Source organism: Octodon degus, unplaced genomic scaffold, assembly GCF_000260255.1.
Source record: "Octodon degus isolate 3935 unplaced genomic scaffold, OctDeg1.0 scaffold00092, whole genome shotgun sequence".
NCBI classification, from domain to species: domain Eukaryota; kingdom Metazoa; phylum Chordata; class Mammalia; order Rodentia; family Octodontidae; genus Octodon; species Octodon degus.
Window position 1 is genome coordinate 497,231 of NW_004524668.1, and position 21,602 is coordinate 518,832.

At 48.8% G+C, this 21,602-nt stretch overlaps 1 protein-coding gene across 1 annotated transcript in view; it reads right to left on the minus strand.

Annotated features, from left to right (window-relative positions):
* Man1c1 (mannosidase alpha class 1C member 1) overlaps positions 1-21,602 on the minus strand; it is a 169,998-nt gene that overhangs the window by 132,707 nt on the left and 15,689 nt on the right. The window lies entirely within an intron of this gene.

A 21,602-nucleotide genomic window follows, 5' to 3' on the forward strand; every position in this document is an offset into this window, starting at 1 on the left:
TATATATGGCAGAAGATCAGGATCCATGCCTAATGTAGGGATCACATTTTTTAAAGCCGGGTTCTCAATTTGGAGTTTACAGATGCATTTCAGAAACCCCATGAACCCCTTGAAATGTAATGCAAACCTGGGCATGTTTTTGTTTTTGTTTTTGTTTTGTTTTGGGTGGAACCAGAGATTGAACTCAGGCCCTTGTGCTTGCCAAGCAAGTGCTTATTCTACTGAGCCATCTCCCCGGACCCCGGGCATGTGTTTATTTGTGACATCCTACAAGCACTATTCTGAGAGAAAAGCTTAGAGTTTGTAGCAGATTAGCACAAGGCCCAAGAAATGTTTCAAATCACATAAAAGCAGAGATGCACACTGCCATGTTCTCTTACCCCCAGAGAAGGGTGAGAGAAAACTGGGTAATGGAGGCAATGTTTGAGAAGTGCAAAGGAGTCTGGCTTCACCTGCAGGGTGTTAAAGAATGAAGGCTTTGTCTTTTTGGCTCAAGCCTCTTCCTCCAGGCCGCCCCTGCAGTTGATCACCCACATCTTCCTCCTTTGCTCACGATTTCACAGGTTTTTCCCGAGTTCCTCCACGTGCCAGGCCTTGTGCCTTGCCCAAGACAGACGTGGGGCCCTCCCTCTCATGAGACAGACATCAATCAAACGATACCCAGATGTCTAATTACGAACTGAGATCAGTCAGAGGCAGGAGACAAGAGAAAGGGGAGAGCAGCTGCCTATGTGGGCCTGAAGATTTCAGAGTGAAAGGAAGGCTTCCCAGCACCCCAACTGCTGCGCTCACTGGCCAGCAATCTGGCTTATAAACTGCTCCACAAGTCTGAAAATTTCTCAAGGGGCAAGACGGCAGATCATTTGGCTTTATGGCTTGCGGAGCTTATAGCACCTGGCACTGGGGAGGTGCTTATATTTGCTGAACAAATAGACAAGTGAGGGAGCAGGCTAGCCTGTGATATTTCTTATATTAAAATTTTAATTCCTTTTCAGGTGTAAAGGTCTTACCTCAAACCTCTTTTCACACTTGTGCCCCCACCCCCGACAGAGACCCACTAGCAAAGCATCACACCCCGGCCTCCACTTCCGCTTCCTGGCCATTCACCTACACCCCTGCGCTGCCTTGTCCCGGCCAGGGTTCAGCTGGAATACGTGACCCCAGTAGAGGCAAGAGCTCATTCTTGGACAGCGACTCAAGATACAAAGGGGTCATTTGTGCATCCGAGAAGAGAAGGAGGACTTTGTAAATGCACACTATGGAATTAACATATTTTGTTTATTGTCCCTCTCCTGCCTCTGGAACAGAATTCTTATTTGTGTCTGTCTTATCCATTGCCGTACCCTGGTGCCTGGCACACAGTACACACTGGATATTTATTTGCTAGACAAATGCCAATGAATGGAAGGAGACTTGGGCATGACAATCCAAGGAAGCAGCCGGAAGCAAAGGCAGAGAGGTGATAACATACACCGCGGAGCTGCACTCTGATAGGCTGCTGACTCACCAGCTCTCTGGAGCAGCTCCTAGCTGAACACTGGATGATACTGTCTCCTACTTTAGTAAGATAAAAATGAAATCCCAAAAACAACCAGAATGTCATTTGTTTCTCAGTGACACGAATAACTTCTCGTTCAACTTCATGTTGCACTCAGTGGCCGTTTTTGAATGCTCGAAGAATGTTTCTCCTTTTTGTGTGTGTGCCATACATATACAGCGATGTACTTTTACATTTAATCTGCACTACTATCCATTTCTCCATCACTTATCTACATCTAGACAATTAGCAAAACATAAAATAAAAACGCTTACATGAAGGGTCTGCCAATTTCTGTGGTCTAAATATTCCCGCTGCTGCCTATTTCAGTGTACCAACATGCCGCCATTGAACACAGAGCCGATGTGTACAGGGCCTACTACACACACAGAGGCAACAGATGAATCATAAAATGCAGCAAAGCCATTAGGAAGGGAGGTTTAAGCATTTGGTAACTTTCTTTTTAATACAATTTGTCCCAAGCACCAGTGAGACAGCTCAGCGGACTAAGCACCTGCTCTGGCAAATGCAGAGACCACGCTTTGATCCCGTCTGCATGCCACGCTGGCCCTGCCCGTGCTGCGTGCTGAGTCAGTGACCGAGTCTGGACGGGGTGGCGCACGCCTGTAATCCCAGAGCTGGGGAGGCTGAAAACAGGAGGATCACTATGAGTCTGAGCTGTGTAACGAGACCCTGCACCAAATACATAAAATAATAATAATTTGTCTAACCGTAAGTTTTAAATAATGGTTGTTCTGAATGATAGATTCACAGAACTTCTAATTCTCACAGTTCACCAGGTGTATCCAACAGGCAGACAGCCTTGCTCTGGGTGCCAATGGGGCAGGACCTCAGGAGAAACAATGGACTCACCCGGGACCAGGGGAGTCAGGAAATCAGGAAAGCTAGAAGCAAGCTGTATCAGTGTTGATCAAGTGACTTCTGTGATTTAAAACACAAGGATTTCTTTTGCATCATATTTTGGGCCCCATAATCTTCCCCTAGATTTAGAATCTCCAAAGGGCATGCTCTGGCCCTACCCTTGGCCCCCCAAGGAAAGATACATACCAGGTACCTCTGTTTTTGGAAGCTTGAGGAAGATGTAGATAGCCCTGTCATTTTTAGGTAGGGAGGCACATAATGTGGAAAGCTATGGCCTGCGGGCCCTTCCAGAAGCTCCCAGCAGGTCCGCCTGGGAGGAAGCAGTTCAAGGTCTAGGGTAGGGAGGACATAGCCGGGTGCTACAGAAGGAGCACCATAGCTATGCTGACTCCAAAGGGCATGGAGTGGGCGCTGGAGACAAGCCATCTGGAACAGAGCGGCCCTGACTTTGAAAGCAGCCCATGGTGCTGGCTCAGCAGCAAGACAAACGGATCCGCAATTCCAGGCACACCCGGTCCCAGCTGGGTGCAGCTGCGGCTAAATTAGGGAACAGTCAAGGCAAGTGGGTGACTTCACAGCTCGAGTTCTTCAATCAGGTGCTGAGAGAGACAGCCCTCGCCTGACAGTGACCTCCTCTTCTTGTTAACGTTCCCCTCCCAGAGGGTGGGCTCAGCACAAGGACGCGGCTCCGCAAGTCCTGCAGCACCAGTGCTGACTGCTGCCGCCAGCACTGTAAGATGCAGACAGCAGATAACGCAAGACAGCAGGACAACCTGCCTGGCTCGAGCGCATGTGGAGACTCAAGGTCTAATGGGATGTGCAGAGATGGGGGAGGGGGGAGGACAAGCGGATGGAGTACAGATGGGGCCCTTGTGAGGTACCAGAGGGCCTGTGGAAAGCAAGGAATGGGTGAAGGATCCTGGTTATCCTAGGCCATGGCCCAGAACCTGTCCAACACGAGCCTGGGATTTAGGAGACAGAAAACTCCAGCATGGGGGTGGGCACAGCCCAGAGTATAGAAAACAGAGACAGCGCGGCTCCAGGCGCATGAGCCACACTCATCGTGCACTCACGTCATTGTTTGCTCTTTCACCTGGGACAAGGCCTTCCTCCTGAGCCAGGTCTTCTCATCTGAAAAGGAGGCAACTTTTGAGGACTACAGGTGGAAGAACGAGAGAGGGCTCTCAGAGGCAAAGTGCTCAGCAGGTAGGAGGAATCACAGCAAAGAGGAAGTTTAGGAGGTGAGTTGGGATGGGCAGCCAGGCTCTGTGCGTTCCTTCAGGCCCTGGGACGACCCCTCCACTGCCCCTGAGACCTCAAGCCCTCCTCACTCAGGCCAGCCCTCTGGGGGCAAGGTTTGCCCATCTTGCTGTCAGAGGCAGAATGGGCTATCAAATGTCCCTCTCTAGGTTCCCATCCTGCCCCTGCCCCTTCTAGCTATGTGCTCTGTGCATGTTAAGATCTCTGAACCTTGCTTTCCTCAACTGTAAAGCCCTGAGAACCAACCATCCCCATTTCCTAGAACCACTAGGAAGATGATTAACTCCACCCGCCCCTGAGTTCTGCTTTGGATTACTAACACCTGCTAGGCCACCCTGAATGTGTTCAGGTGCTCCTAGAAAGCGGAGGACATGGCCTCTTCTTCAGGCCATCCAAGGCCTGGGGACAGGGATGCAGGCAAGGAGGCAGTGCTGAGGGCCAAGTGCAAAGCGCCCTGGCTGTAAATGCCTCTTCGGTGGTGGCCTCTGAAGGGGCAGCTGTCCAGCCGAGTGGGCATCATCTACCTCCTTCGACCCTGAGGCCAGGCCTACTGCTCTGCAGGGCAGGGCCATGCTGCTCACAAGCTCCATGAGTGCTTCTGTGATTATGAGGATGACGGATAAAAGGCAGCGGTGGCTGGAGATAACCCACTGAGGTGATAACTTATGAAGCTCCTGTGGGTAGCAGGGCATAACACAAGGTTCCCACGCTCCCTGGTCCTGCCTTCCCGCTGTTCTATGGCTCTGCCTGTATAAATCTCTTTTGTGTGTGTCTGTCAGAGGGCAGCCCCCCAGCCCCCCAATGGGACATAAATAGAACTGAAGTACAACAAGCTACTATATTCTCTGCACGGGGAGTGGAAGGCCCTTGGTCTTAAAGTGGCATGAGCAGGAAATTCTTTCTTGCTAAGGAATAAGAGCGTGAATTGCTTATGTGTGCAGATGAGTCATTAGAGTAAGCACCTGGACTAGAAAAGGAAGGTGCCACGGCTTCAGACCCTGAGGCCGTGCTTCACTGCTTGTTCTTGACTTCAAGCAGCCCCACCCAGGGAGGCCTTGTAACTTCTGTCCACCTTCTCCTACCTCTTGGACAGGGCACTAAGAAAGTCTCAAGTGGAGAGTGGAGTCTAGAAGTTTCCTCACTCCTTGTCAAAGTTCTCAGAACACAGAACCTTTCTCTGAATGTCCCGTGAACCACTTTTCATCTGGACCTCAGGCACAAGACCTCCCCTCTGCCTAGCTGAGACCCAGACTGAGCTACCTCTCAATCTCACCCCTTCGTTTTCCCACTGACCAGACAACCTAAAAGAGCAAGATGCTGGGATGGGTGTGGCCAAATGAGGATCTATTCTTTTAATTTTTTGCTTCTGAAAGCTCTTGCCAGTGGACCACTACAATGAAGCAGGCCTAAGCACAGGCTGGTGCCCAGCTGAGAGAGTTAACTGGGGAAGACGGAGCCCTCAGAAGAAATGAAATACTTGGGTTTACTGATTCCAAGTATGAAACTGACTCTATTAAATAGAGGTGAGGATTTTGGTTTTGGTGAAGCACTACTACAACTGGCAAATCAGCAGCTCTGGGGAAAGTGCCAAGTGTACCTGCTGCCATATTATAAAAGGGTGTCTTAAAAAGGTGTAACTGACCATTATATACTGTATGCATATTAAACTTTTTTTTTGAGGTACTGGAGATCAAACTCAGGACCTCACACTTGCTAGGCAGGTGCTTATGCCACTGAGCTGAATATCCCCAGTCCAATATTAAACATTTTTAAAGTTTAAAAAAAAAAAAGGCTGGGGTGGGGTGGGGGAGATGGCTCAGTAGAGTAAGTGCTACCTGGCAAATGCAAGGGCCTGAGTTCAATCCTCCGTACCACAAAAAAAAAAAAAAAATTACGGTAATCCCAATCCAGAATCTATATCAGCTTGAGATCATCTAGTACATTAGGAATCTCCCTAAAGGAGGAAATTATTCTTGAGGACCCCCCCCCAATCTGGAGCATGGACTCACTCTCCTACATGGAGGCCCACGCCACTGCAGCACAATGTTCAGCCCAAGGGCAAGATTTTCTTCTTTAAATCAAAATATAACAGGAGACATTGAGATTTGGGGAGCAAAAGTACATTTCTTTATAGCCTCCTATTAACCCCTAGAACAAGTCCCTTATGGAAAATTGGCATTTTCTACAGGCTTTTTAAATGGAAGAGATCTCCTCCAATATACCTGGAAGTCAGCCCTGCGATCCATGGCTGACAAGACATGAGGAGAGAGACCAGGGGCTGAAGGGGGAGGTAAGAGGAAGAGGCTGCCTTCTAACCAGTTTCACTCTGCCCCCACGCATCGATCATCTATCCCCAAGGGCCAGAGGAAAGAACCAGAGAATAGTTTTCCATTTGTATTTGTCAAACTGAGCTCATTCTCTTGAAACCAGAAAAGAGATTTAAACTGCAAGTGTCCGCCAGTTCCCTGTAACTAAACTAGTCACTTGGTATTATTTCAAGAGCATCTGAGATTTGTAATCATAGAGGCAAGAAGAGATGGGCTTTGCTACAGCTCACCCATACCTTTCACAAGGGGTGGCTTTCACCCTGGAAGGCCAGAGTCCTCCAGCAGGTCCCCTTCCTGAGTTCTGTGTAACCCTGGAAGGGGCTACAGAGGTTGCTGCCAGAAGGGATGTGGAACTCTCAGTTTTGTCTCCCTGTTTTATGGATGAAACCCAGATCTGGAAAAGTAAAGAAGACTTGCCCAAGTTCACACAGTAAATGAATTCATTAACCCAGCACCTCTGGGGAGGACACAGCCTGGAGAACTCAATCAGAGCCGTGTGCTAAGTTTTGGGTTTGTTTTAAAATAGCCTAGGTTCACAAGCTGGTTCATTTCAAAGCACTAAGGCCTCGCTTTGTTTTATGCCACTTCAATGATCAGAGGACAGCATGTGTTCTGTTGAGCTCCACAGCACTTTGGAACCACTGAAAATTTACAACCTCAACGTGAGCAGATTACGTTCCATGGTAAAGTCAGCTTCCTCAGTGTGGCCACACACAGAATAAATTAAAGCTTGCTATGCATAATGAAAGGACAATTATTTGGTAAGCACCCACTTGGCCTATGGGAGAGTTTCCCCAACTAAAAGCCTGAATCCAGTGTGACAGTGGTAGCTCAGGACTTGACCAAAAATAAAGTTAGAACTTCTTTTCCCCTACACAGCCTTACCCTATGCAAGGATTTGGGTGCCTCTGAAGAACGTGCAATAGCTGGGAGGCCCCTGAGACAATATCTACAACGAATACGTCTTTGATAGATCCTCATCTATAAAGGCAAATTCCCAACATTGCCATGTAAAAGAAATCTGAGGCTCAGAGTTGGATCTCTCCATAGTTAAACAGCGTAACAGTAAGCGCTAAGTGACTCTAGGTCTTTGGGCTGGGAAACAGGAAGGGATGGAGCTCTCGGGCTGGGGTAGCTGGCAATGAATGCTGCTCCCACCATGCGGGAGTCCCAAACTCATCTCACTGTCTGGCCCAGAACAAATCAGGGCACCTCCAACTTGCACTATGGATAATTTAGCCTGCGAATTCTTTGTTATAGAATCTGTCAATGTTTAGTAGCATTCCTAGCCTCTGCCCACTAAATGCCAGTGGCATGCCCTATTGTGACAACAAATGTTGTCTCCATAGACATTGACCAATGTCCCTGGTGGCAATGCTGCCCTAGTTGAGAACCACTGGAGTAGATGGGTGATAAGTTTTAGAGACCCCAGCATGGTTGTTCCCTAGTCCAGGCAGACTGGGGCATTCAGTATTCTTCTTGCAGGGTCCAGATGTGGGACAGTCAAGCCGTGCTGCAGCAGCCTGGTTCTGGCCTCTGCTCGGGATACACCTTCAGGGCCCAAGAGGGTTCAGAAAAATCACAAAGTCTGTGGACATCCTGTGGAGAACCTGAGGACCTCATCCACAGTACAGTGACAGGACACCCACCTAGGAAGGATATGAGTTAGGAGCACACTAGGAGTCACAGCATGACACGAAGTGGTGGAGTCCCAGGGAGAACGATGGAAGCTTATGTTGATTAACACCTACTGCGTAGCAGGCCCTCTGCTGAGTGCTTTATGTACCCGCCAACCCTAAGGATAGGCCCACCATCATCCATGCCCAGGAAAGGAAACTGAGGATGTGGCTAAGCAATTCTTGCTTGAGGCCCACAGTCCATCCTGTATGCCAGAGAGAAGGCCCTGAGCCCTGCTGCAGGGGGAAGCAACTGCATGGCAGTGCCAAGATCCACTGAGGCAGGAGAAAAGATGGCATGGCCTAAGGCAGGCAGCAGGCGCCCGTCTTGGCTGAAGAGTCCCGTGCCAAGTGCTGCCAGCAATGAAACCCCATGCCCGGGTGGGTGCTGGGGGCTTTCCAGCCTGCAGAGTGGGGCCAGCCAATGCCAGCTGGAAGAGAACTTGAGAACACATTAGCAAAGTCTCACTTCCCAGGAGAATGCAACTGCCATGCACAGCAGACTTCTTTGGCAGTGGGCAGTACTTGCGCGAGTACCAGAGTCACTTAGAGAGGCCATTTGTTTCCCAACAGCATCCAGGATGGCAGCAGCTGTCCTTTCTTGGAGCCCCTCAGGCTGCCTGGACCATGCTCAGGGAGGCCCCTGCTGGGGACAGATGTCTTTGAGCCTGACGCATGGGCCAAGGCCTCTCTGCTTGGACTCTGCAAAGCGTCCTCAGCCCTGGGTCAGTCAAGCAGACCTGCAAGAATCAGGAGCTATTGTCATGTGGGCACCACAGTGCACAGCTCAGGCCTGCTGGGTTCCCATACTCCTCAGCGGTCCCTGCTCAGGCCCATCTTGGCCCTAGCAGGCAGGTCACAGTGTCCTCCTTTCCCTCTTCATGAGCAACCATCATGGTGACAGGAGACCATGTTGCTAACATGCATAAAGATGACAGCGGGACTTAGTTGCTTTTCTAAATCTTATAACCCATCCGAGGAAATACCTGTAAAAAGCCCGAGCCAGCCCCCTGTGGGCACTACCTCCTTTTCTCTCTGACATATGACCTCATTTTATGGCTGAGCAGTGATCACAACACCCTCTAAAGGCCAGCGGGTCTGTTTGTGGTTAAAGCATGAGCACATTAAGCTGGAGCGTCCGTGTCTTCCTGCAGACAGCATCTTCCTTTAAGAATGGGCAGCAGACTCCAGCACAGGAAGGGCCGGATACTTCTTTGAGGAATCTTGGCCCAAAGCCCTGGGCTGCCCTCCCCCACCTGCTAGGGCTCACAAATGACAAGGGCAGAACGGGAATCCACCCAGCGCATAGCACTTTCAGGGCAATGCACAGTCCAGACCAACTACCCCCGGCCCCAGGAAGAAAGCAATGAACTTAAAAAGAGCTTAAGGAATAACCCAAGAGCCAGACAAACCTGGGGATCAGGCCCGGAAGAACCAAGAACCTCCCCCTTCTCACACTGGTGGTTCCTCTCTGGGTGGCTGAGATGCTACCTGTCAGATGGCACCAGGAAGGGCCAGTCTGCCCACTTTTCCTCTGGGGCAGAAGAAAAAATGGGAAGGGACTTGGAAAATGCAACAGCGCCCATGCCCAGGCTCTCTGCATCTGCCAACTTCCGGAATGTCCACCCAGGTAGGCGAGGGCTCCGGGCTGAGTCTCCACTGGACTCTCCCCAGCACCGTGATCCCCACTCACTGATCCTCCCGCTCTGTCCTAAGCGGATCCTCTCCAGCTCTCCTCACAGGGGCTCTCATTTACTGAATGAACAACTCAAAGGAAAAGAGTTTAAAAACAAGCTCAGATCAGGGCCATAAAGCTTCCCTTCAGGCTGCCATTAAAACTGATTTGAAACAGGAGAGCCAGATTTTCCAGGTGAGAATTATAAGGTTTGTGGATTAGGGAGACAACCAGGCCTCCTGTATTTTCCTTCTGTAAGGACTAAATTGATATTTACTTGTACAAGCCAAGGGCAAGAAGGGGCAGCCAGCTCTCTTAACAGCCACTTATATATCCAAGTTCAACAGATTTATCAGAGCCTAAAATGGCAAAAAGAGAGAACTGAGAATATGATATGTCGCAGAGAAATGCTATATTGTCCCAAATATCCCTCGACAGAGGGGAGATTTGGTTAGGGCTGGAGAGGCCAGAATTGAGCAGATAATGTCTGACCCAGCCTCTCTGGAGAGAAGCCATGAATTCCCAATGCAGACCCTGAAATAAGCTTAGAATGACCTCAGAAGAAATAACTATATGAAGCAGTCAGGAGTGGCAGGGGCCTGCAGAGCGGACAAGCTGATGCAGCAACGAAAGGCTCCACACTCCAAAAGAGGCGCTGGTGACCCCTCTTGGCCTTCGGGAAGGCTTGCAAGCTCACTGCGGCCATGCCCCAGCCCGCGAGCTCACTGCGGCCATGCCCCAGCCCGCGAGCTCACTGCGGCCATGCCCCAGCCCGCGAGCTCACTGCGGCCATGCCCCAGCCTGTGGGCTCACTGCGGCCATGCCCCAGCCTGAGCCTGACATGAAAAAGTGCTGAGTAAGGAATGTTGAGAAACTGATTTATCAAACCAGGAAGGCCACTGTCTTGTGGTAGGAAAGACCCGCCTTATTCTCCTGGTAGGTGGACACTGCAGGAGCCCACTGGGGATGCAGCTCTGAATCCATGGGGGTGTCCAGCATTTATTGCCCCAACTATGAGAGTCAGATGCTGGCTCTGTCCCCTCCCTTTGGCAGCATCAGTAAGCCAATGACCAAAGATCTTCTGGGGACCAGTATAGCCACAGACAAGACAGAGCATCATAGAGCAGTGATGGCGAACCTCTTAGAGTTTTCAATGACACAAACAGCCCGCTGAGGCATGCATGCTGAGGCTCACTATTCACCACTATTCTGTTCTTCAGGATTAGAAGCAGCAAGGCTGTGACACCACACAGGAATAAGAATCTTACAGGCCACATTGTGCTAGGTGCCAGGAACAGGAAATATATTTGAGCAAACCAGCTTAGAAGCCTGAGGCCACATCGCCACTACTGAACTTGGATTAAAGACTTATTAACTTGAACTTCAGAACCATTAACAACAGCTCCAGCTGGGTGTGGTGGCACACGCCTGTAATCCCAGCACTCAGGAGGCTGAGGCAGGAGGATTGTTGCAAGTTCAAGACAAGCCTGGGCTACAAAATGAGCTCAAGGTCAGCCTGAACTGCACAGTGAGACTGTCTCAAAAAGACACCCCCCCCCAAAAAAAAAAGCTCTTAATTAAGCAGGGGCCGGGAGTTCAATCCTAGGCGTACTGTGCCGCAATTGAGCCTGGGCATGGTAGCGTGTGCCTATAATCCTAGCACTTGGGAGGCTGTAAACAGGAGGACCACTACAAGTCTGATCTATGCAGTAAGACCCTGTAGACCCTGTCCTAAAATTAAAAAAAAAAGTAATAATAATAATAATAACAACAGCTCTCAGCCCTAAAACTGGAGAAGGTCGGTAGAGCACAATGACCTGGTCAGAGGACCCGCCAACATTAACCACAGATTCCCCACAGAATTTGCTGATAAAGATTAGAACTATACAGACTGTTTGCCTTCAGGGGGATTCAGTCAAGAAAGCTGAGAGATTGGGTAGAAACAGTGTGGAGCCCAACCAAGGTGCACTGGGAAGACATGAGACATGTGGCCAGCATTCAGGGTCTCTGGAATCTTCCACCATTCTTTTAAAAATGTATTTATTTGGGCTGGTGAGATGGCTCAGTGGTCTAAAGCACCTACTTAGAACAAGCTTAGAAAAGCACAGGGACCGCGGTTCAATCCCCCAGCACCACATGTCAGCCAGCCCCGCCCCCTGGTGGGCTGAGCTGGCCACACACACACACACACACACACACACACACACACAAATAAAAAAAAATGTATTTATTTGATACAGGGTCTCACTATGCAGTTCAGACTCATAGTGATCCTCCTATATCATTTTCTCCAGCACTATGACCCAGTTTTGGGGCTGGCAAGGTGTACCCAGAGTTCTGTGGTACCAGGGATCAAACTCAGGACCTTGCACTTGCCAGGCAGGCACTTATGCCACTGAGCTATATCCTCAGCCCCATCATTTTTTTTTTTTTTTTTTCAATCTTTCTTCACTCTTCGCTGTCTGGACTCGCACCAGTTCTAGGAAGACATCTGAGACTCCCGACATGTAAAAAGTGCCTTAGAACCAGTCCACCCTATATGTCATCATATCATGAACATGTTACAATTACAAAACTGGAAGCTCACAATCCCTAGTGGAAATCACAGCACAGCACACCTTCAGGGACTTACTCAGGCTGCGTGTTCTGCAAAGAAATGGTGCCAGGAGTTCTTCTGAGACTCCTGTGGGGGGGGGGGGGCAAGTGCTAGATGGTCCGGGAAGGTATGCTTTCTAAGCCACCGTGAGAAAACCCAATTTAAGACGACCTAGGCTCCTTCCTGATACGTGCCTGGCATAAGAGCTCAGAACAATGCTTGTGAAATTCCTAAGGAACGTGAGAGCCCCAGTCCTGTACCCTGATTTGGATTCCAGCGTTAAGTTGCTGAGAGGAAGTAGGAGACAGGTAGTCGGGGAAGAATGACAGTTTGGGGATTAGTGTGATGACAATTAGCCAAGTTCTGCTCTGCTTCTCTTTACAAAGGCAACTTCCCTTCTCTTTGCTCTTAGAATGCCATGTTAGAAGAGAGACATTTCCATGGCAACCACATACACATTTAGTGATGTGTCACTACATTTGTGTGTGCACAAAGGCACATTAGGAGACTTTTTGAATGTGGCAAGAGAAATAGATTTTCATAATTGAATGTTGCCCTCAAGTAGAGTTTACCATTTGCTGAAAACCAGGGCTGTAGCAAGAGATGCAAACTGTGTCACACCAGAATCTGGGCTCCACTCAAAAATCTCAACAGAGTTCAGATGAGGGCTCATCTCTTTGGAAAGCTGCTGGCCAGAAAGGTCATGGACAGATGGGGACACAGTCAGGGGTCAAGATGGCCTCAGTAGACCGAGGAAAACAGATTCAGCTAACATCTGACCAGAGCCCGGGGAGAGAGAGAGAGAGCTGGCTGCTAAGAATCAGAGGTGACCCAGATCCTTCCCCTCACAGGCTCAAGACTGTCCTCTGTTCTAACAAAGACAGTGCCGGAAAAGATGAGCAGCAACCTCAGACAGCTCCCCCAAAAAGTGGAGCACAACAGGAAGAGCCCAGAGCCAGAAGCCCCAGATGTGTGTCCTAGTTCTGTCTCTTCCTAATCATGGAACTTTGAAAGACACTCTTTTTCTAAGCCTTGGTCTGTAAACTGGGAATATGCCTCCTGATTACCAGATGCTCCGAGGACACAGTGGAGGCGGAAGCACCACTGTTAAGCTGTACTGTTGCTAACTATCACCGTTCCTACGGTGGTACTCACTTGGCTCATGCGCCCCCAAGGAAGCCTTTGCCAGGTGCACGCTGGGCTCCCAGAGCTTGTTACACGGACAGATGGCGACCTGAACACTGCCTGTGCTGGTCTGGGGCTACTGGTACAGATGTCCCTTGGAGCTGGTATAGCAGTGAGAAAGAGGACAGTCCTGAGCACCTGCCTCAGACCCAGAGGCCCTGATATCAGGCTTACAGGTCCTTCCCACCCACCTTAATCCTAGGACCTAAGATAGTCAGTCACCAGTCAGGTGGCCTGGGAATCATATCACGTGGAGAATTAACTCACACATGCATTCTCTACTCCTCCTCCCCCACCCAAACTAGACCTTGGATTCTACTGCTGCAGAGAAGGAGAAGCAGCCGCTGAAAGGTGAACAGAGGAAGCTCAATCACAGAATGTGAGCTTCCAAGGGCCTTGGTCCTAGCAATGAGATGTTTAAGGATAGGGTGGGCTCTATGCGATTTCACCCCACATGCTTAATACTGAGCCCTGCCCCAGATAGGAAACTTATCTCAGCCCCAGGAAAGGGATCAGAAACAGCAACGCCACGTGGAGCCCGGGGAACTACTCTTACCCCCATCACAGTGATCCTTTCCCCTCCCTGCATCAGCCAGAACTGTGGACCGCAGGTAGGTCCACCTCTTCCGCTCGCTCATAACCTGTGCTCCCTGCAAGGCTGCACTCCACTACTATCCCAGGCACAGGGACAAACGCCTTACACCCACCAACACCACTGGACTGGCCCTCCCACGCCCCAATTTGGCCTTTCCCCACCCATGTAACCTGCCTTCCTGTAGCACACTGCCACCACCCTTTACGGGCCTCAGACACTGCTGAGGACTGGGCCCCGTGCTATGCACTTTGAGTGCCCCAGGCCCTATGTCTCTTCTCTGCTTGTCACATCACTGGCCCCAGCCACCCTACACTGAGGGTCACTCCTGGTAATTTTTTGGGTATATGCTACAGGTGCAGGCACACTCAGCAGCGACAGTCACCACCTCTCCTCAAACACTGCTGATGAAGACATAAAAGGGTGCAGCCACAACCAGGGAGTCACCATATGACCCAGCAGTTACAATCCTAAGTGTGTACGCAAAGAACCGAAAGCATATGTCTACCCCAAAACACGTACCCAAACATTCAGAGCAGTGTCATTCACTACAGCCCAAAGATGGAAATAACTCAAATATCCTTCAACAGAAGAATGCACAAAAATATAGTTTTCATCCATACAATGAAATATGATTCAGACGCACAAGAAATGAAGCCCTAAGATGTGCCACAACAGAGTGAACCTTGAACATGTCATGAAGCCACATATTACACAGTTCCGTCTATATATTACATCCAGAACGAAACAATTCTGTGGTGGTCACATGACATTATGAATGGACTCAATGCCACTGAACTGTATATTTTTAAAATCAATTTTATATTCTGTGTAATTTACCACAATTTTTTTTTTAAATCACCAAACCAAGCTGGGTATAGTGGGGTATACCTGTAATCTCAGCACTCGGGAGGCTGGGGCAGGAGGATCGCTGTGAATTTGAGACTGGCCTGTGCTACAAAGTGAGCTCAAGACCAGCCTGAACTGCATAGCAAGACCTTGTCTCAAAAAAAAAAAAAAAAAAAAGACACACACACAAAAAAAAGACACACACCTAAAAAATCACCAAACCTCACACAGTAGTTTCGACAGTTTTTTGGTGCTATCTGCCACCTCTGTTGCTTCAGCCAAAATGAGACTGGAGGGCTGGGGAAATAGCTCAGTAAAATAAGTGCTTGCCTGGCAAGCGCAAGGTCCTGAGTTCAATCCCTGGTACCGCAAAAAAAAAAAAAAAAAAAAAAAAATGAGACTGGAATCTGCAAAGCCCAGGACAGGGTGGAGGGGGCTTCTCTGAGTGGTCCAGATCCACATCCAGTGGAGGGTGCCTCACCGGCATGCACAGAGTCAGGGGGCTGGACAGTTCCAACACAGTTCTTGAGATAGCTACAGGGTCCCCTGCCAGTGCAGGCCCCACAAGGATAGGCATGAAGGAAGACAGAGGAACCCATTTTAACTTTCAGCACCTCTCTGAGGAGGCCAAGAAACCCAGCACCAGCTGTTGAAACAGAGGGACCACAGAGTCACTTTTCAGTCTGCAATAATGAGCCGGAATTGACTACCACGGCCTTGTCACCCCTGGCATCCCAGGAGGGCGAGCAATCTTAACACTCAGGCTTCAGGATGTTCAGCCCACTAAAGACAGAGTCAGACTGACTTGGGCAAGACAGAAAACGCCAAGGCTGCTTGTTGCCACAGGCTGGGGCTGCTCTGGAGCAGCGCTTTGGGGATTTCCAGTGCAGGGGCCCGTCTTCAAACCTAGGTCGGGGCCAAGGAGTGGGGCAGCTTCTGCTGAAGTGGAGCACGCTCAGACATCAGGAGGAAATCTGAAAGGGTGAGAATGCACAACACATGCCTCAAATGGCAGTTTTAGCTGGGATTTAGCCAACTGGCCCTTCCTTCACTGGTCAAGGTTTCTGAAGAACATGCTGTTTGAGTGAAGCAGCCCAGCTACAAGCTGAGAAGAAGGTAGTGGAATCTATTTGGCCACTGCCTGCTGTGGTCACTAAAAAAAGACAAAATGAGGGCCAGCCAGATAGTTCAGTGGACTAAAGCACCTGCTTTAGCAGGGACAGAGACGGGTTTGATCCCTGACTTGCTATGCTGGCCCCGCCCCTGGGGGTGCACTGAGACAGCAATTAAGACTGGGCTGGTGGTACGCACTTGTAATCCCAGAGCTAGGGAGGCTGAAAACAGAGGATCACTACAAGTCATATCTGTATAGTGAGACCCTGTAGACCCTGTACTAAATACATAGAAGGAAAAAAAAAAAAAGACAAAATGCACCTTCACCACTCCACAATTTCTTCCTTTCTTGACAACAATGAAAATGGAGCTATGCCTTCCCTGTTCTTTCCTGATGCAAGAGCTGGCCTCTGATGCTTCCGTGGGTGGCCAGGCTAGAGAAACACACACCTACTTTCTGGATAGGGCAGCTGAGCTTCTGAATGTTCAGCTGGGATAAGGAATAAGCTCTGGTGCCAGGCTCACTCGGCAACAAACCAGCAGGAGAGCCACATGGCCAGCTGCACGCTGGCTCTTGGACTGTGGGTCAGGAGTCAGAGGGCTCAAAGTACCCCGTTCTTCTCAGCAGAGGTCTGATGGTGGGTCCTGATACACCATCAGCGACATACTTTTTAATCCTCAATGGCAGCCAGGAGGGAAAGCTAGTGTAGCCAGTGAAGATGGCCTTCAGTAAGATGGGAGAGGGGAAAGGAAATGAGACAAGGGCAGGACCCCCAGGGGGCTGAGAGGTGCTGGCAAGGATTGGTGGGCAGCCCGGTAGTAAAAGGAAGACAGATGCTGGGCTTATTTCTCTTCTCCCTTGTCACCTGCCTCTACCTTCTGTCCCAATCACTGGCTCTTCTCTAAGACACTGGCATTCCCAAAGGCTGTGGTGCCTCTGCCCTCAGCCTCGGAGCTCCTCCTATGGCTTTACAGTAACTTGTACAGGTAAGTCCTGAACCATCACACCAATAAGTCCTAGACCATGTTTCCTGCCACCCAGTAGGGACAGCCACCAAGATTCTACAAGCACCTCATTTTTATGATGTCTAGTGTCAAACCCACCCCTTCCTGGGATTTCTCACTGACCTCACTCCTGGTGTCAAGACATGCCCCAGGCATAAACCACAAAGTTTGGTCATTTCAGACCGCCTCCCATGTCTACATTAGAAACATCTCCCAAGAAGATGGAGCTTCCATTCTACCAGGCTATCACCCCCACCACTGACTATGCTTGCCTGAAATGTCACTTTTCCCCAAGCCTGGGCTCCCTTGCCCTTGTTCACACCTTTCTGTGGTATCCTCATGGTGCTCCCATTGTGTCCACATCTAGATGTATCCATATTAACTAGACGTTCTGGTCATGAGGGCAGAAGCCCCCTCTTTATGCCCTCACCTCTAAGGCTCTGCCTGGCATACAGCAAGAACAAAATTCCCAGAAGAGGTTTAACCAGAACCAGACAGATATGCAGCAGGGAGCTCATATTCCCCTCACTGCATATCAGTTCAACTACATTATTTCATAAAGTCTAGTTTGACCTGTTTGGCAACTAGATTTCCAACTCAAATCAACTCTGCACATTCCAAAAGACACATGATGTCAATTTTTAGGACAACAATAATTGGGAGGAAAACAAATAAACAGCAGTTCACAGGAAGCAGGGAAGAGGACTATATTGACAAAAAATGAGGGAAGGAGTTTGAGCCTACAAAGCCCCCACCCCTCTCCCCGTGAAGGAATGGCATCCACTTGGGAGGCCTAGGAGAGAGGGACCCATGCAGAAATGCCTCAGCATCTAATTAAACATTTTAGACTCCACTGCACATGAGAAGGGAACCTACAGCCCCCACGGAACCCTGACAAATGAGTCATTTCCAATCAATCTATCACTATAGCATCTGGGTACCTCAGGAAAATGAAAATAAGACCAACACATAAATGAAAACCAATATACACACAGTCGTCTCCCACATAGGCCTCCAGGAAACCACAGCTACAACCATCTGCCAAGTTCCATGTTTGTCACTGCTTCCTGCAGCCGGCGGCCTCTGAGTGAGCACAGCTCAATGCGAGAGGTAACAGCGAGAGAGAAATGTCATCTCCAAAGCCTGACTCTCCACTCAGGCACCGAGGCTGAATGTCCACTCCTTGGAGCTGGAGTGAAAACAGTGTGGGACAGACAAATAGGATGCATTTCATGTACTACATCAGCCAAATACTTGGCTAGAAATAAATTGGGACAGATTAAAGGAAGATTGCAAGCTGGCAAAGGGTGAGAATCACAGGTTTCTTGAACAAACACACAGCTTTGCAGGGGACCATGCTGAAGCCCTGGGGCAGGGGCACGGGGTGGGGTGGGAAGAGACTCACAGCAATCTATAGCATATTCTCATTTCCTGCAGCTTCCACCAGGGATAGCCCGGATAGAGTTGCTCTATCAACCCAGCTCAGAAATTCTCAGGTTAAGTTACATCGATGTCTGGCATTGGCAGAAATGATATAAAATCCAGTGTTTTTCTGGGTGAATTGGAACACCTGGGACTGGGCTCTGTTCTTCTCTTCTTTCATAGCGCCTTTCTTTTGAGCATACATCCATCCAGTTGCTCGATTTTTATAGATAACAATCTGCCAGGATCTCTCTTAGGCCCAAAGAGCAATGTATGAAGACCACTCTGTTAACCAGAAAGCAGCCGAGGCTGCCCCAGGAGGAAGGTCAAAGGACTGTTTGAAAATCTACTTCTGGACAAGCAAATATTTTCATTTCAGCTGTTTATGTCCTGCTTGTTTCCCCCAAAAAAAGCTGTAGGTGGGACAGACAAATATTTATAGAGCTAAGCAATGTTTCCCTACCTCTAGGCCTTTGTTTGTGGTAGGGAATGATCCAGGCACATGACAGTATTACACTGTGACATTCCTTAAAGTGAGATTCAGCTTCGCTTTTCCTTTAGCTCACTGTTTATAACTGAGGCTCCTTAGGTAGTTGGCACTTTGAGTGTTTTTCTTAAAAGTTTTAATAAGTCCACGGCTTCTCCTGAGCATGGGAACAGTGTTGCCTCTTAACTCTGGAAAACTCAAGTTTTAATTGAGTCTTTTCCCCAGCTCTTCTCTTACCTAATCCAATTGCAGGTCTTAAATATAGAAAATTTCCAACCTCTTCCCATAAGTGGGTGGGTAAAAGGGAACTACAGCCAGAAAGGAGACAGAGGCTAAGACAAAACAGCCTGAGGTTAGGGGCAGCCTGGTTGCACATTAGAACCACCTGGGAAGAGTTTTAAACCCTCTTGCTCAGGCTGTACCCCAGCACAATTAAATCTGCATCTCTGTTATAAGAGGAGGAATTCAGGCATTGGTGTTTACTAAAATCCCCCAGGCAACCGCAGACTGCAATAAAGGTTAGAATCCCTTTCTCGAGATTCACAAGAACAGTTCTTCTGAATACTTACAAGGACTATATCAACTTCATCTCAAAGTGGAAATGCCTCTTTTAAGTGAAGCAGCCTTCAGATGGTGTCATAGGAAGAACCCCAGGCTTAGAGCCAGGAGGGGTGGTTCAGGTCCGTGCACCATAAGGGAAGCTGATGTGGTCCAGAGCTGGCCGCTTCCCTCTCCAGGTCTCTTCTATGTCAGTTATGAAGAGCTATAAAGCTATGAAGGGTAATGTCCATGCCTTCTATGTCATGAGGCTATTTGGTAGATCAGCCAAACTCTTAAAAGAATGCTTGGGCTCTTATACAAATACCACCCTCTCACACACACTCACACACTCACACACACACACACACACACACACACACGGTTTTTGATCTGATCTGTTCAAGATGGGAGTGTGCATCGTTCCAGCCCAGTCACATGTAACTTCAAAGCAGACTTCCTGGAGATTCTGACACGTAACACGCAAAGGGTAGGACAGTCAAAAATCCCCTTTTCTGTATGCAAGAAGACTTCAAGTTCCAGGACTGACAGACTGAAACCCCGCTCCCCCGGTGCCAAGGGGAAGAGCGCTTTGCACAGAGTTGGAACCCCTGGGACTGGGCTCTGTTCTTCTCTTCTTTCATATCACCTTTCTCTTGAGCATCCATCCATCAGTTGCTGGATTTTTTTTTTTTTTTTTTTCTTGCGGAACCGGGGATTGAACTCAGGCCCTGCTTATTCCACTGAGCCATCTTCCCGGCCCCCCTAAAGCTATAAATTTGTCTTTTCTTTTCTTGTGGTACCAGGGATTGAACTCAGAACCTTGAGCTTGCCAGGCAAGCACATATTCAACTGAGCTATCTCCCCAGCCCCAGTTGCTGGATTTTTATAGCTAACAATCTGCCAGATCTCTCTTAAGCCCAAAAAGCAACATACGAAGGTCGCTCTGTTAACCAGAAAGCAGCCGAGGCTGCCCCGAAAGGGAGGCTCACTGAGCTGTAATCTAAGTCAGCGTCTACTCACAGGAACTGTGTGGCATGCACCTCCCTCATCTCCCACCATCTGGACTGAGGCCCCTCTGGTACCCTTCTCAGCTACTCAAGGATCAAGAATCAAACCTGGACCTCCTGGCATGAGTATAGGGAGGCGTTGCCTGACACACCTCTGAGAGCACATCTGTGTGCAGTCTCCCTCCCCTGCAAACTCACGCCTGAGGAGGCCCATATCCAAAGCTCCTGGAAGCCCATGGGCTGAGCTGCTATTTTTCTGCCAAAAGTTGAACTTTCTCTCTAGAGGCTTCCTGTATACTCTGAGGTAGCAAACCTGAGTATAATTTATAGGCTGCTCTAGAAACAGTCCAGTTCTGAAAGGAAGAAACTAAAGCTTTCTTTTTCTATTTATTGATTCTTATAATTAAAAACCAAGGCTGCAGAAGACATGTGGCCACATGGACAATACTGTCAGGGCCAGCTGGAAAGGCGGAAGTCTTGCTGGCTTAGGTCAAGAACATGAACATTGCAAAACAAAAATACATGCTGAAATGTCTTCAGGAAATCAGTATTCACTTGGCCAAGCTTTGGTTTAGCTCATTTCTGAGGTAAGGAAAGGGGTCTTATCACCTCTTATTCACTATCCTCATCCATCCCAAATCACACAAGTGAAATAAGGGGCAGGTTTTGCGGTAAGATACGACACTTCTGCATGGAACTTCCCTGAATGAGGGACGTAGGCTCAGCTCCCACAGAATGCACCTTAGAAATTTCTGCAGTGATGGATACTCAGCTGCCCTCGGATCCTTCAGCCATTTAGCTCATGTGAGCAATCCATAATCCCCTCTTCTTTCCTTCCTTCTCGCCTCCATCTCTTTTTTCTCTTCCTTCCTTTAATACTCCCCTCCCTCTTTCCTCTGTTCCACATAAGGGAGACAGCCCAGAGAAAATATTTGATAGTTTATTAAAATCCAAAGAGGAGAGTTCCAGTAATGGAGATTGCTGGAATTTGATAGAAAACTCACAAACTCTTCTCCTAAGGTGTAAGAGCAAATGACAGCAGATGATTTCAACCAGAAATGAGGGACCCTTTGGAGAAATGTTGTCCTTTTTCAGGTCATAGTTTCAACACAAAGTTATTTCACTCACCCAATGCCAATTAAAAAAAATAAATACGAATCTTTAAACAGTGAAACTGCTGTAAGATCTGTACATTCTGCATTTGATTCCGGAGTCTTCAGAGACCTATTGAAAGTCAGCTTCTTTGTGCTTTACATATGATGGTAATGTTACATTAAATGACTTCCTATAGCCAACAGAAAGTTATAAAATGACAGGAAAAGTGGGAAATAAGGTAAGCCAGTATGACAGGCTCCCCCAGGAAAACCAACAGCTCCCTACAGCTTCCTAAACTTCTTCCTCTCCAGCTCTGCCTCTTATGCTGCCAGCAACAATCCTCAGCTGGCCTCT